Source organism: Neolamprologus multifasciatus, chromosome 2, assembly GCF_963576455.1.
Source record: "Neolamprologus multifasciatus chromosome 2, fNeoMul1.2, whole genome shotgun sequence".
NCBI classification, from domain to species: domain Eukaryota; kingdom Metazoa; phylum Chordata; class Actinopteri; order Cichliformes; family Cichlidae; genus Neolamprologus; species Neolamprologus multifasciatus.
Window position 1 is genome coordinate 21270871 of NC_140440.1, and position 17076 is coordinate 21287946.

Below are 17076 nucleotides of genomic sequence, written 5' to 3' on the forward strand. Positions count from 1 at the left end.
CAATAAATCTGGAATAACCTATTCTGTCTTCCAGAAATCATTAATCACAAATAATCTATATCTTTGGATTTCCCTTCTCAACTCAAATCTGTTGGGGAAGGGAAAACTTCGAACAGTAGAAAACTTCAAACTCCCGCCTGGTTAGTCTTAATAACGAGTAAACTATTTAATGGTCTGGATCAAGAATTTAGCTGTGCATGAAGATCCACGGCGACAATCGCAAAATAACCACCTAATATTTTTATTTTTTGCCACCTGCTTTTTTAAAGGTAATGACCAAAAACATATACGGACCATTAACTGATTACTTGCGTATATAAAATGCTGACTTGTGTGTGTTTGGCACAGATAAACCTCGGCATTGTGAATATCTATACTTTGCATTTTCTATGTCATCGTGTAGCCAGCGGTTAAGAGAAGAATGAGATATGATTGCTATTTTGCACTGAGATGAATCACCTTTTTTTTTCCAGAAGATAGAGGTGTCTTTCTCTCGAGTACAGATGCTTGCCCTGTGTGTTTGTTCTACACAGTCTGTTGATTTCCACAACAGCACAAATACTATGAATGGCTCACAGAGGGAAATCATTATCTCTGTCTTTCTAAGCTCTCGCTCTGCTCAATCAAATGAGGCACTTTGCGCCTTCAGCTTTGCACCGCCTCTGAGGTCAGAGCCAGTGATGTCAAGCCAAAATGAGACTGTGTGGCCCTCATAGGCCCCGAGGACCCCCCGTGGCTGCCTGTGTCATAAGCGATCAGTGCCAGACCATCAGTCGCATGTACTGGCTGAGGATCAACCACTTGCAGGAGCACTGCAGTGTGCACTGTGGTGAAGCCTCTAATGGCATGGGCGCATGTCTACGCCTTTAAATATAGAGATCTGTGCATAAAAGCTTTGATTTATACGACATACCATCCAGAACCCTTAGGGAAGCATCTGAGATTCATTTTCCAGCTAGACAGTGACCCCAAAGATACAGCTAGAGCCATAATGAACTATCTTCTGCAACAAGAAGAAAGAGTTCTACAACAGATGGTACGCCTCCCCCCCCCCTCCAAGTGAGTCCTCATATCAGTATCATGGAGTCAGTCTGGGACACAATAATTCCACACAAGAACAGTGGCAAGTTGTCCAAGATGCTTGGAACAAGCCTCATGCCAAGAAAAGAAAAACTCAGCGCAAGTGTAGCTAGTACAATTGGTGCTGTCTTAACCCTATGAGACCTGACGTGTTGTCGCAGACACAGCCATGCAAGCTGTCTTCTTATTACCGGAACTCATCGGAACAGTTTGAACTATCAGAATAATCCAAACTGGATTCAGCACAACTGAAGCATAAACATGTGCTATCAACATCTGCTTAGCTTTGTGTGGAAATTTAAATCACGTCAGCAGTGATTTAAATCTCCTCCACACACCAGCGCGAGCTGACACACAATCGATAAGCTATCCATCTAATGGGCGAGTCTGACTGATAGCGATTTGTATAAACAATGCCGTCCATCTATTAAAACTTGACCTCCCCCCACCCTACCACCCCTAACACGCCGTAATTCAAATTCCACACCTGTTTGCTTATCGCACTGAATAGCAGTTTTAAAGCAGCGGGGCTTCACGCCGACGCTCCGATAATCATCCCGCAAAGACCTCCTTGTCAAAAAAAGTGTAGTTTCAAAAACTAATGCAAATACACAGTCGGAACGTGAACCTGACACTGCCCTTCCTCTATTTCCTCCTCCCTCCCCCCCCCCCCCTATCTCCTTTCATGCTGTTTTTTGTCCTCTACAAGTTTCCTGCAGTTCTTAAAGGCTGAGACGGCACTGTGGGAGTCTGGTCACTACTGCGTCCGCATGCACACGCACACGGACACACACACACACACACTGTGACTTTCCTTTGTGTTGCAGAAAATAAAATAAAAAAAAATACTGAACCTTTAGAAGTGCGTCTGTCAAAATGAAATTGCTGGCTGCATTACAAGCCTTTGAAGGTATTGAAAACTCATTTTCACAATCACCCCACAGGCAGGTAGAGAGAGCCCGTGTGTGTGTAGTTGGACGGTTTTCACCAGGTGGGTTAGGCAATATTCTCTGTTCTTTTAGTCGGTTTGCAGTTGATTATTATTGTCTCAGCTACAGTTTGTTGCCGAGCCCGTCGCCGTTTCTCAGCCCTCCATCCACCACCCGGCACATCTTCGTCTGGATAATCCTTACCTCTTTCTTCCATTCGAACTCTAAGGAAAGTCATTTCTCCCTGAAACCCCCCACTGGGGAAAAACAAACTTTCAAAGCCGGCCAAACAATGACTCACACATACACACATTCCTCTATGAAAAGGCACACTCCCACAGAGGAACATCAAGAGGCACTGAGCGGACATAATGGTTTTCTGATAATTATTCACAAAGGTGACTTTTGTGTGAGTGCCACTATGTGCTCAAGCTCAGCAGCATGGAATGAGCCCGGAGTTAGTCACAACACAGGCAGATGACCAACATTATGGTCAGTCTGAAACTGACTGACACACACACACACACACACAGAAGGGCCTAGGCACACACATATGCAGATTCCGTGAGTCTTTCTCATCGTAATGTTTCAATTAGCTGCAGAGGACAGTCTGGCCCCACACTGATGGCCATGCCTCCCATCTGGGGTTACTGCAGTCACACAGGCAGGCGGATGGATGGACAGAATGACAGACAGGCTGATGGCCCTCCATGCTGATTAATTCGGAGAGATGAGGAGGGCGGGGTGAAAGCAGAACAGTGATGGAAATAATCAGTCGAGGCAGTGAGCTGTGCTTTTCCCAGAATTACAATATGGTCACCGAGAGCATATGGTTCTTCTCTATTTCAGTTTCTGTTACACCTCCGGCTCAGCAGTTATATAAGTCGAACTGCCTTCTTTGAAAACAATTTTCCAACGTATCTCTTCCACATTCTTCTTGAACCCACTTTTGTTTGCAGTTATTGGAGACGTAAGGTGCATCGTCTCTGCTGCAGAAAACATGCACAACAACAACAACTACTGTCCCGAAGGACCAGGAGAGAGGAGGGCTGCATTGCCCCTCCATGATCTCTCCCTTGAGAACCCCCACATTTTTATCCCCATCTCTGGTTTCCAAGGCGAGGCGTAATCGTTCCTGTACGGAAGTCGTTACCGAAGGATTGTGGTGAAGAAAAAAAAAAGATCAATGAAGAAAAAAAAAACCCAAGGTCATACTCCACCTCTCCCTGTGTTCCCTGCTCACCTATCTAGCCTGGACCCCTCCTCATCTCTCTCAAATTCTCCATCTCCTTCCCTCCATCACCCTCTCTCTGGTGCAGGATAGTAATCCCATTAGGATCAATATTCCAGGCGAGTGAGCATCCTTTCACTGCAGCAATTACAAACCTTTAGAGACATAAAGGAGAGCATTTCTTCACAGCTTAGACCATCAATCAACTATTTAGCTTCGGAGGCAAAGGATGTTGTGTCTGTGTGTGTGTCTGTGTGTGTGTGTGTGAGAGAGACAGCATGCATGCATGCATACATGTCTGAGCGCGTGCACGCGTTTCTGAATTCTGCAGTATTGTTCCGTCTGCGTTACTGAAATGACTGTTGGGATTTTCATCTTATAGATCCTATTATGGGTACATGAATACATGAGAGGACTCCTTAATGCACACTTCCCATCTGGCAATGCAACAAGGCCCTATCATCTCCCCTGTGAATGCACGTATTAGTATTGTCTGCAGCGGGATTTCACAGACGGCTAGTCTCGGGTGTTTAGCTAGGGGTTAATATTTCATGCCTTCATGTTATCCCCCCTCCCCTCCCCTGTCATGCCGCCACCCTACCCTCTACCTCTCACTTCCAACATGTGCACCACATGCGCTTCTTGCCTCTGCAGCAACATTTCACAGCTACGCTCGTGTGACAAGTACAGTACACTTACTGTACTTGGCAAGGTTCCTTGATGACAGTAGAGCATTCCTATGATTGTAATTTAACCCAAAATAGATCCATCGCTAACAAAAACACCACTGCTGCCGTCTTTCCCTAAAAACTCTCTCCCTCTCCGTTTCAGTCTCTAATGAGGTGGCGTGACAGGACTGGTGAGGGCATATCACTTCTCATCTCGTCAGCTCTGCGCCCACTTGCGCCCCTCAATGTCACAGGGCTCCACTTTGCCTCGAGGGCCCCTGACTTCCATCTATCGAGTTGCTGTACAAACCCCCATCTGGCACTGTTTGCCCTCAAAACAGAGGCCGCCTTGGTTAGGTCGCATCTGGGGGCAGCCTTGCTAGCAGGCTCGCCAGCATACAGCAAGCTCAAAGAGGACGGGGAAAATGCATTTCATTAAAAAGCTTTATATACATCCTCTGCAGCGAAAATTTAATCTGTGTCTGGGGTAAAAAAATTGTTAGCGAGTATAACAATTTAATCAGTTCTTTAGTGGAGCAGAAAATAAAGAACGCTACTGTAGATCTGAAGCAAAACCACGGGTTACAGTGGATCCTGAAACAACAATGAGTAAATTATAAAGCCAAAGAGTAACAGACAGGAAATGACAGATCCAAATGGCTCACTATTTTTATCGACAACTCAGAGCTGCATCGTAGCCCGTGGCTCACACTGTCAAAATGATCGTTCTAATTCTTTGCCATGAAAAAATTCAATTAGACTATCATTAGACCAGGCTGATGATGAGGTTCTGTTTATCGTTAACTGCACATTATTCGATTCTTCATTTAACAGGCAGCGCCTCATTTACTGATGATCCATTTAACAAATGCTTTTCTAAAAGTTTCTTTTGGCTGGAAATGTGGTGTTTTGTGTTTTTTTTTCCAAAGTGTTTGTTGAGTGCGCCACAGAGGAAACCAGGGTAACTTGTCATGTTGCCTTTTTGACGATGACGAGTTCACTTTTCTGCCAGTCTGACTTAGAAACTCAAGCATATGACTGCGAGTAAAAAAAGCAAAAGCAAATGGAGTGGCAAAGGGGTTAACTGTTGGATAGCTGCTTGCAGACCAGAGAAAAGGGAAACGGTGCCAGAAGCGTGAAGAGTGCATGCACGTATGGAAATAGTGAAAGCACCAGAAGGGGCTTGATGGCACTTGTGGTAGTGGATTAACGATTACACCCACAACAGAAAGCGGTAGCAGGAGAGAGGAGGGCCGGCTCTAAAGCTGAGCCCCTCTTTTTGCGAGGGTTTTTTTTTTTTTTAAACCAACAATAGAGCGGAAGAACAGATTGACTCCTGTAAGGCCAGCACTTTCTGTTCTTCTTTTTCTTCATCCCATTTCTATAAATCTCCAAATTATGCACTCCAAGAATGGAATCTTATGGCAGTTTGTGCAGCACTTGGAAGGCTGAATTTGGCTTTCCACCCTTGTCCATGCTGGTGAATCTACCAGATGCAACTGCCGCACATCAATTCCTTTGGCTTTCCGTCACATTATCTCACTTCGGGCATTCACATATTTCCACACACACACAGCCACGCGCATCCTGCCGCGAGCGCCGATAGGTTCCCGTACTGATCACCCACTCGTTCCTCCGAAAGCCCTGGAGACGGTGAGCACGGGCTAACAAGGGAATGGGGGATGAAAACAGAGTGCTGGAAGACGCAGGCTGCTGGAGGAAAAAGTATCAGGGTTGAGGATGTCTTTCCTTGGAATCAAATTGTGCATATTTTCATCTTTGCTCATAGACCAACTCCCACAGGACATCAGTATGCCAAACCAAAGGCCTGCTGTGTCTGTTTACTCTTCGCTACAAGAGAGGGGACTGAATCAAACTCATTTCAGTAAAGAGAAATTATATCTCCTTTGATATCACTGTGTGTGAAGGCAAATTTCTATCAAAGCCGCCTCGATGAGTAGCTAAATCTTGTTCCAATACTATTCAGGAGCTAAATGCTAGCTTAATAAATACCAACTGAATACTAGCCTGTATAATGCACCAGTCAAATATAGCAAAAAAGCAATAAGTGTTACGGTAAAGAGTTACAGACAAGTTCCATTTGCTTATACAGGTGAATGGCAATAATTGTTACATATGGTGGCTTTGAAAAATTACAGCCTGATAGCTAATGCATACTATACCATTCACTGAAGGCTGGTGCACAAACAATGGTTTTAAAGTTTGTTTATCTTCTCGTACAGTCTCCAATTATATTGTCAAGAGACTAAAGAGTGTGAATCAGCACTTTTTTCCCTTCTGTTTGACAACAGGCCTGTAAGACACGTTCACAAGAAATAAAGACACCAAACTTCAAACAGAACTCTGTAATACAGATGCAGTCAGTGAGTCAATGCTTTGTTTTTTCCCTTCGCCCCTCTGTTTTCCCTGCCCTTTGCTGTACGTTAATTGTGTGCATGTTTATGTTGGTGAATAGATATGCGCTGACAGCCTGGCAGCCTTCGTCAGAGCACGCGTCTTTGTCAGACCACGGGCTGACTGACTGATGAGGAGGAGAGCAGCAAACTGGAAAATGAGAGGCAAGAAAAGAGGAGGAGGAGGTGCGAAGAAAGAGGAGAGGGGAGGGCGAAGTGGACAAGAGGATTTGAGAAGGTTGAATAAAAATGGCACGAAAAATAGGCCGAGTGACAAAAAAAAAAAAAAAAACTGGCTGTGGATGTGCCTGAAATGTGGAGATGAAGCAGGGGTGAAGAGGAGACCAGATTGCAGGAATTAAAGTGGGGGGAGTGTGGTGGCTCCCCTGCTAAAGGGGAGTAAAAAAAGGAAACTGTAGTTTAATAGCTAGTGTAGGCGTCTGTGTTTTTGTTGCTTGTGTGCACAAGCGGGAACTGGTTTAGATGGGTGGCAGAGTGTAATAAGAAATGTGACCTATTGATTGGTTGTAGAAAGATGTCAAAGCTCTGTGTGTGTGTGTGTGTGTGTGTGTGTGTGAGTGTCGAGGGGGTTGATGTCAGGGGTGACACGGGGACAAAATGTCTTCCTCTTTTCCTGTGAGCGCATCCAGCCACTTGCCATCACATCTTTAGCATGATTTGGCTTTGCCACGGATAAAATCAGATTATTATATGATTATGATGTGTGGTTAAGGTAACGGCGCCTGAGGGCTGCGGCGGGTTATTATGTGAGAGTGTTAAACAGAGGAGGAAGTGTGCTCCCCCAGATTGACAATCCAATTAAACGAGTGCGTGGTGTGTTAAGAGCAGCTTCAGACCACCCAGGGAAGCAACAAATAATACACGATTTCTGGCCTACATAGGCACTTGAAATCGAGGTGCTTTGATGTCTGCCTGCACAGCCAGTTTTGAAAAAGATTCTGCATGCATTATAATATACATAATACAGCTTTTATATCATCCTCTCATCTCTGTTCGTCCAAGGCTGTCGTATAAGAAAGGAGCGAGTGGATCCTCAAGCAGGGAAAGCAGATTGAAAGAGTGTGACTTGTCCTTCATACTCCTGCAACGTTTTGAATATGTGCATTATGCACTATTTGACCATTCAGAATCCCCCCACCCAGTGCTTTTCTGTAGCAAGCGCCCTCTCTCATGGCTCACCTTGTCAGTGTTTCTGTGCTCGCAGCAGAAGAGATCAGAGGAGTGAGCACAGAGGAAGCCTATAGACAGAGCAAACAATTCAAATGCCACAAAGGTGATTGATTAGTTGGCCTGACCCGCGCTCCTGTGTCAATATAAAGGATGAAAGAAAGGATGCTTGAGGTGTGTGTATGATGGGCGCCTGATGCTACTATAAAGAACCCATAGCGATTGAGAGAAGAGGAGGAATCTGAAACAGAGACATTATTTTTTACCCTTAATTCCTGACAGAGAGGTTGTTTTTTTTTGGGTTTTTTTTTTTACATTCAGTTTATAAGTTCATCATTCTTTAAACTATCAAGAGGGATTTCTTTCTTCTGAAACAATCCGCAGATTAGGGACGGTTCGGTTTGGTTTTAGACGTGTGTGTTGTTCGGTTCAGGGCATGCTCGTAAAAGCCTTGCACCATTGACTCAAATGAAGGAGCAGAGGGTTTAAATGTCTTGTGCAGCAGCCAAGTCGTGAAAATAGCGAACGGTAAAGCCAAAGCAATCGAGGATGCGCCAGCAGCAGCATTGTTTCGGTCTGCTGTGTGAGACCATTCTGGATTTAGTGCTACCTTAGATGACCGCAGTAAGAAAGTGGTGGATAAAACTGTAACAGGTGTCGCGTATGCTAACAGCAACACACCCAAAATTGGCTCCAATCCAGCCTTAATGCTGCAGTAGAGGCGACACAGTGACATTTTCACTTTTGATACTAAATAACCTTAAATCTGTAATTGTGTTTCCAATGCTGCAGAAGTGGAAAAATTCTTTTTTTCCATAAATAACTATCAAGAAACTGAACTACTGTTTTCTGTGTTTATTTTAAAGAAGGGAAAGTCTTCTTCTCTTTATTTTGATTATCTTTGCCTGTAATGTGATCACAAAAATACCCAAGTTAAAGTCTTTTGTTTACACAAATTTAGGCTTCACAGCTTTGAGAGCCAGCTTCCTCTTTTATTTAATCAGGCAATATTCTTTTGTAAGAAGCACAGCAGAGTTAACAGATAAATACAGTGTGTGAATTTCAGTCATTTTACTCTTTATGTTCTGAACACACACAAAGCGTCCCCAAAGATGGAGAGATCACTATATTTTAGCATCAAGAAAACGTATACTTTTAGTTAAGACGTGACAGTGAAGAACTACTGAAGTAATTAGCAGGAATTTAAGGAAAACCTATTTTAATCATTTTGTGCCAAAAAAAGAAGGAAAAGCAGTTTGAATTTTGCCATATTTCTACTTTTATTGTACAAAAGTCTCACCTAGCTGTAACCTAAGACTGTCACAATGACGTGCATAATGCCACCGGCCTCATTCTTTCAGTTCTGCATGCCTACATGACATGTCCTTAAAAAATAATTTTAATTTAATTTTAAATGTAAATCATAAACAGAACAGGGAAGTCCCTTTGCCATGTAGTGAGATTTACGCTGGTATCATAATGGAAACATTCCCAGAAGTACTTGAGTAAATGTACTTAAATACTTCAGAGATGGTAGAAGCTGCTCAGACTGTGAAAATAGCTGCGTCACTGCTTCTGTAGGAGCTTCTAGGAGTCTGACTCTAACCATCAGTGTGCTATCTCAACTTGGAGTCATTCATAGCAGAGAACCTGGGTTTCACGTGCATAAATGTGGATGTGCACAAGTTTGAACAAGAGCTAATAAAAAAGATACCAAGTCGATTGCATTCATTGTGGAAGAGAATCCTGCTTTTTTAAGCTCTGACCCTCTTTGGCAACTAAAAATCAGGGTATCTCAACCTCTGCTGCACATATTCCTGAATATTCCTGTTAAATTTGTCTCTTGTCATGAGTGCAATGTGGAGTCTCTACGGTGCCAATTTATAATTTGCATGAAAATTGCAGAAGAGCTGATTTGCACGTGTTATCAAACGAGTGGTTGTTTCACAGGCACAGGATCCTACAGATCTGACACTGAATGTGATTTAAGGTCCTCCTGAAGTATCGCCATCCTTGAAACCAGATGAAGGCACTGAGGCAAAATATGCTGAATGAGAGAAGGAACAGATTTTATTTGCATAGAACCGAGTCGAGTGCATCCCTTATTGTTTCCTGTGAAGCCTTATGTTGCGCCACATATCCGACGCAACGTGCATGTTCCCTTTTATCTGCGTCTCGAGCTTATGTTCCTCCCCGCCTTGTTCCCTCCAATATCTGCTTGCCAGCAACCAAACCGTGTCGACCAATTTATGTGGAGATGCATTGTCCCATACGGGGCCCATCTAAGACAATCAAGGCTACCTGATGAGACCCTGGGGGGAAATGTAGGGAAGGGAGGGGCGAAGAAGGAAGGATGGAAGAGGAAAATGCACAGGAGTTGGAGGAGGGGGGTGTGGGGAAAACAGCCGCCGAAAAACAATGAGACAAAATCAGAAGATAAACGAGGCGCTATTTCAGTGGCAGGATTTATGTACTGTCAACATTACCCTCGCTATTAGGGGGAATCCAATTACTCTGCGCCTCTTCTCTCCTCTTCTTTTTCTTTGGGAGCGAGGGAATAAGGGAGCAAAAGAGTGAAGGATGAAGAGACAACAGATATGAAGAGGGAAAGGACGAGAACACCTCTGCGTGATTTATCCAATTTTCCATCACATATTTAGATATTAAGGTGAGGGAGGAGAGGAGGTTAGGGAGGACGGACTTAAAAACTGAGTTTAAGAGACGGGAAGAAGCGGAATAAACAAGAGCGCAGAGTAGGAGAAAAGAACAGAGACGGAAAGGACACAACTGAAAGCTCATGTGAGGAAGAGCGGGGTGGGAATTTTGAAAGCGAGAGAAGACGGGGAGATTTGGAAAGACAGAAGCTCCCTCTAGATTTAATTGCATGCACCTCTGCTTTTAAACGGCTGATAAATTATACATGAAGGATGCTAAGACAATAATTATGAGCTGTTTTAGTGCAAAACAGCGGGATGAGGACAGACAGACAACGGCGGAGGAGTTGGAAGACTGCAGTCAGCCAAGAAATTCTCCACGGAAAAATCTCTGGAGAGCACGCAGGGTCCAGGAGTGGAGGAATCACAGTGCATTATCATGATATTACAGAGGCCATACGGGCCAAGCAAGGAGTGGGTAGTCTTGGTGAAGCACATGCTGAACAACACACAAAAAAGAAGCCGCGCACACACATGGATTTCTTTTCAATACAGTGCCCTCAGGTTACAGCCCCAGCAGCTTTGGCCCCTCAGATTTTTGGCTTTGTTTATGTGACCTAGCCTGCAGCGCAAACGCACGCTGAGGAGGCTTGCGTTTGCAGTTCGCTGTCAGTACCTCACCACCATATCCTCCTCTGAACTCCTTCTCTTTTCTCGCTCCCTCCATGCATGCCCTCTACCAGCAGAGTTTTAAGCAGCAACAATATATTCTCCCTCAGACTCCAGATAATCATTATAAATCTCTATTAAACCCCCACCTTCTGGATGGATGGGGAGCGTCAGCCCACATCTGGCACTGCGAGTTTGTGTGTGTGTGTGTGTGTGACTGTGTGTGTGTGAGAGAGGTTTGAAATCTATAAATGAAAGTGTGGGTGAAAAGGAGAGGAAATGAGATAAATATGAATTGACAATCTAGCAAAAACAAAGGGATGACAGAAAATCAAACCGCACACTGTCCGTACGCTTTCTCTTTAGTGTGTGTGCGCGTGTGTCTCTCATTGGCTACGATGTGTGTTTTCATGAGCCCTTTATCTTGTTTCGCAGGGCTCGTTCCAAAGCTGTACGGGAGCAGCCAGTGATCTCAGCAGTGCTGTTGTGCCCTTAAGCACAGCCACTTAACCCAGACTAACTCACTCACTCAATACACTCAATACCCAGTCGGGTGAAAATGGAAAGCCTGCAATGGCATGCTGCTTAACATAAAAGCTAAAAAAAAAAAAAAAAAGCAGAGAGCCGAGCTAATGCTGTGTCCACAGTCCCTGTACTTGTCATATCTGCTATAGCTGAGGTTGAAAAGCTGTATTCGTCTGTCTGTGCATTTGTGTGTGTGTGTTTTCCTCAGTGGCTAGCTAGGGGCACCGCCACAATGGATGCCTCCATCCGCTATGAGGCAGATAGCGACTTAGCTTTAAGTGCTTCCCTCTGCTTTGTGTACAAACACACACACACACACACATTGGTGCGCGCACACACCTACACACACACGCACACACATATTGAAATGAAAGGTCAATTTCTTGCCACACCACTGGTCTGCCCAAGAAACCTGAATTGATTGATTTGACTCAATTGTACTGCAGGCTGAGATGGAGAAAAGACATCTGACAGAGACTGACAGCACACACACACACACAAATATACATACATACACATATAGATATATATATGAAGAGAAAATAAGCTTCTTGTGTGCTTCGTGCAGCAAGATCCAAAATCAAAAAATCCAACAATTCTGTAATTATCTATTATGATCACTGTCACACACACACCTACACACCTTGGTGTGAACCTGGCATGGTAGAAGTGCTGGAGGATAGGTACAATTGGATCACTCTATTCTAGTCATGGTGTCGGGGGGGGGGGGGGGGGGGGGGGGGGGGGGGGAGATTTTGTGTGAACAGATGGTGTTTACCTAGTAGCAGGTTGGTTGGATCACCTAACCACCCCCCTCTGCCGACCATACCATTTTAGCAACACCGAGTATACCACAGACACGCACACAGGACGCAGACACTTGGAAACACGCACGCACGCACACACGCACACATGCACACACAAACAAAACAAAGAAAAAACCCAGACATGCACGCCATTCCTCTCATCGGAATGAGGGGTGATAACTCGCCAAGCCGCTGTCGGGGAAAGGATAGAGATAAACGAGGGGTGACGAAATGAGAGAGAAAAAGAGCAGCTACAGAAGCAGCAACAGAGATAGAGAATGAGGGAGTGGAGTGGAGGAGAGGAGAATTGGGCCACTACTGTTTTTTTTCTTTCCGTGGTCTGTAGTTATGTAGGTCACTTTTCCCTCCAACTCGGGTGTGGGGAATTTGTAAATCTGACATAATAAAGCGTTTGGCCCCCGGTGATGCTTCTAAAACGTTTCATCTCTTCTACCTGTGTTCATTACACCACTGCAAAAACTAGAGGAATGCAACTCTACTTGGTGATCTAAAGATCCCAAATAAAGTAAATGACGAATGAAAGGACAATAACTGATTAGTTCCGTTTTCTCTTTCTTTCTGGTTAGAATCTGATGTTGACACCAACGTGTGCTCATTCATTGAGAGAAGTCTGCAAACTCCCCAAAAAAGAAAGAAAAAAAAAAGAAAATCTCCAATTCCTTTATGGCTCTTGAATTTCACAGAAGGCCACGAATGTTTGGTATTTCATGCTTGCCTTCCTTCCGAGACTTTTCTTGTAAGAAGCAGTGGGCGATCTGAAGCAGAACGACAATTCCCTCTCTCATTAATAATTCACCTGTAGCTCTGACTGCACCACACTGAACCAAAGAAAGAAAGAGGCGGAAGAAAGAAAGAAATACAGAAACATCACATGGCCATGTTTTCTTGAGGACACAGCTTGTCCCGTCAGTCTTGAAACGTCAGAAAGTCTGCACGTTTATGCAAGCGCAGATAGACACACACGTGCACACGTGAGAGTGCGCACGCACACACACACACACACACACACACACACACACACACACGTGCATGCACAGAGGGGCAGACGGCATAGTGTATGAGGTCTGACAGTGCTCTCTGAGGACCAGCCTGTGTTGCTAAAATAAGGGCAAGTCTGGAAAGAGGTGGATTCCCCTGGAGTGGGGCACAGAAGAGCACTAAAAGCTAAGTGGAGATAAGAAAAAAAAATAGCCCCGAGAACTGGAGGATGAGTGAGAGGATGAAGGAGAGGAGGAGAGAAGGTGAAGGGCAGGAGAGGGAGGGGAAAAGAATCGAGGATGGAAGAGAGGAAGGAAAGGAAATGTCAGGAAAAGGAGACAAAAGTGTGCTTGTATGGTGCAGTTTTAGTGCAATATATTATTATATATTTATTCTTGGACTCGTAATGTATGAATACGATGGAAATGCCATGGATGGACTATATGATGGAAATGCCAGCGAAAATTTTTGAGAATTAAAAAAATTACAGGAGGCTGCAGAAAAGCTTAAGTGAGCGACAGGCGTAGGAAAAGTTTAGGCATTAGCTGGTTAAGCACGGTGTTTTTCTTATGACACTCTCAGTCAGCTGTTTCTTGTTTCTCGCTGACAGCATTTGTGTTTGTATGTATCTAAGAATGTAGATATTTGTATAGAAGCGCACACACAATTTATCCCCCGCCAAGCAAAGAAGCGAGGCAGAGGGATAAATATTTGTCTGTTTGTCGGAAAGATTAAGCTAAAAAAAGAAGAAGAAGAAGAAAAATAAATAAATAAATAAATAAAATGGAATATCTGGAAACTGCAAGGACGGATGCATTGTCAGAGTGCCCTTCAAATTATTATTAGTATTACATTATTTCCTTTTTGCCAGTCGAGCCTTAATTGCAAGTGTGAGATGTTATCCAATGAATCATGGCTGAACTTTCAAAAAGATGCGCATACTCTCACTATCTCTATGCCTCACTTTTTAACTAAGCGAGTCCTACGTTAGTTAGTTAGTGTTACAAACCCACAAATATGCACGTGCATGTGTGCACGTGCATATTTGTTATAGCCTAAAAAGAAAAAAGTAGGCTGTAAAAAAGATGGAGCTCACCAACATCTCTAATCACTTCCTGCAACAGTTTCTGGGGGTCACGAGAGATCTTTAGTAGCCTTTTTTTCCCTCGATGATGAAGATAATCCCTAATTTGACATCTTCACCTCTCTGCTGTCACAGCCCCGGGCCTTTGTGTTGTCCGATAAATTAGAGGCAGACATGTCAAAAACCAAAAGAAGCAAAGACACAATCAGATTTGCCTTTTAACTTTCTGAAATCTATTTTGGAAACAAAAAAAAATCTAATTAGATGTTTGGAAATATTTTTCCAAAAAGAAAAAAGTAGCGTGCACTCTCTACTACTTCACAACTTGGCGTAGAAGCTGTGGAAACACATGGAACAAGGGTGTTACTTTGGCAACATGACTAAGAGCTTTTTACTTCTCTTTTTCCGCTGCACACCATACAACACTGTGCCTCCTCCTCCTGCTTCTATCCTTCTGTTTCTCTCTCCCTCTCTCTTTTTGCCTGTGTGCCTCTTTGTCCCTCGCCCTCTCTCTCTCTCTCTCTCTGTATCTCTCCATCTGTGACTGTGTGTAGGTACATTCCTTCTCCATTAGCTGCTTTTGTTGCTGTGCCAGGGGACACTGTGGGGTGGGCTGGGTAGGTGGGAGGGAGGAAGAGATCTGGAGAAATGAATAAGAGCCACAGCTGGATGCAGCACCTTATCCTCATGCTCTACCTGCTCTCATATATGGGATGCGCTGGAAAATGACAAGGTTCAGAGTGGACTGTATGAAAGATGCACGAGCCAAAAACAGCAGAACAAGGCACAAAATAATAGCTCTGCAGATTGGCAGCAGTGCAGCGCTGTCTTTAAACGGGATTGCTTTGTGCGATTGTAATTTTTGGGGGTTTTTTTATGCATATGTACGCATTGTCTTAAGAAAACAAGCAGTATTTGTGGGCTGCCTGCTGGCTGATGCTGGGAAACAAAAACATTCAAATGAGCTGCTTTTTAAGTCATTCTTGGAAAGAAAGGGGAAAAAAGGAAAAGAGAAAAACCTTTGATATGTTTCACTCAGCCATCACTCACGCGGCATGTTTTGACTCCCCTACTTTATTTCTTCCGTGCCATATTTGCTTGTATTGCTTGTTTGTTCTCAAAGATGAGGTTATGGGCTCTGAAAATTGGCAAGTGGTGCTTTAAATTTGTGTGGCCTTGATCAGGTCACGCAGCTTACAGCAGACACAGAGAGCAGTGCTTCTCAGTCAGAGAGCCCTAACCGAGTTTTAAAATATTCTTGAGGGGAGGCTTTTATCAGGAAGCTTTTTGGTGTCTGAGTTCAGCTCCGGCGGACGAAGTCATCTCCTTCCGTCCGGCTATTGTAATTGAGGCTGCCACGAAATGAAACGGCAAGTCTCCCCGTCTGATGCTGATGCAGCCAGGGTAATATCCTTGCCGCATCCCCCAGTGCGCTGTTTCAATCTCACCCAGTCGGCGTGAGGATGATAGAGCGAGATATGAGCGTATGGGCACCGAGGGGAAAGGGAAGTGTGGCTGTAAACAACCTCAACCTGTTCTCAGAGCTCCGACAGACCTGGAGAAAGGGATGAGACGAGCTGGAGTGTGTTTGAGCAGAAACACTCCTCCTACTGTCTCCTCTGTCTGCCTTTTCTCTCTGCAATCCCTCTTTCCCTGGGAGCCAGTGTGTGTTTGAGTGGGTGAAACACTGCCACAGTCCTATTGCCTCCCGTGAGACGCTACTTCAAACAGACTGGAGAAGTACTGCCAAGGGTTCACTTGCTGGATGTGTGTATGTGTGTGTGTATCCCCCATCTTTGTGTGAGTATTGTGTCTATACACACAGATGCTCTCTGTGCCTCCGTGTGTCATTTCGCTTTCATATACTCCTATAGTTATTTTAAATTCATTAAAATACACACGGGCACATTCCAAAACAAACTGTCATCAAAGTGGAGCTCGTATATAATCAAACACACCCTCACTTTCTCGCTCTCTCTCTTGCTCCAAAACACACATTCGCAGACAGACGTGATTTAACAAATCCGTGGCGTCTATTAGGCGTGAAGGCCTCCCCGCTGTGTGAGACATATTAAAACTCGGATTAGTCCAAAACAATTACAAAAAGCTACAGATCCAGAGCCACAGATGCTCTAAGTATGTTTGTGCGCACGCATATGTGTGTGTGTGAAATTGCCTCTATCGCCCCATGTGGACTTTATACTCTGGGGGTGGGAGGCGGAGGAATTGCTCACATTGCTCACGCAGCTCACGTTTTATTTAATACTTGGCAATTGTTGATGAGCAAAGGTAGCGGGGACCTTGAAGCACTATGCTGCTCTAAATAAAATTGAAAAAACAAAACAAAACACTCTGAACAGAGCAATGGCAATGACTCAAGTCTCATTATATCTGTGTGGTTATGTTCCAACAGTGATGCGAAGTTAACAATGTTAAGAGCCCTGACAAAAAGAGCAAAGGGAAATTTGCTGACACTAATATACAAATACACATGATGGAGCAATGCTTCGCTCCCGTTGCTGGTTTCCGAAAACTCACCTGGAAAGCGCTCCCCTGTTCCCCCGCCTCCTCGTTTCTCCTCTCGCACGCTGCTGCAGCAACTCTTCAGGCGCTGCGCGGGCTCCCGGTGTGTCACAGTATTAAAAGAAACAAACTTACGTCTTGTCTATAAATCATTAAAAGACTTAGCCCTGAGAAGCATGGCTGACTTGTTTGCACAATGTAAAACGAACAGGGCTCTTAGATCATCTGCCGCTTCTTAGAGTAAGAACAGAGATAAGTGGATCATCACGGAGCTGCTGCGTGCTTGCAGAACAAATTGCTAAAGGT

General features: G+C 44.3%; 1 protein-coding gene and 1 long non-coding RNA gene across 16 annotated transcripts in view; one reads left to right on the forward strand and one right to left on the reverse strand.

Moving 5' to 3' along the window:
* Positions 1-17076, reverse strand: part of tenm2a (teneurin transmembrane protein 2a) — a 232015-nt gene that overhangs the window by 91540 nt on the left and 123399 nt on the right. The gene's annotated exons all lie outside the window — the stretch shown is intronic.
* Positions 12077-17076, forward strand: part of LOC146524308 (uncharacterized) — a 132264-nt gene continuing 127264 nt past the window's right edge. The window contains exon 1 of the long non-coding RNA XR_014868973.1: positions 12077-12115. This is a non-coding gene — a long non-coding RNA (uncharacterized LOC146524308). The remainder of the gene's footprint in view (positions 12116-17076) is intronic.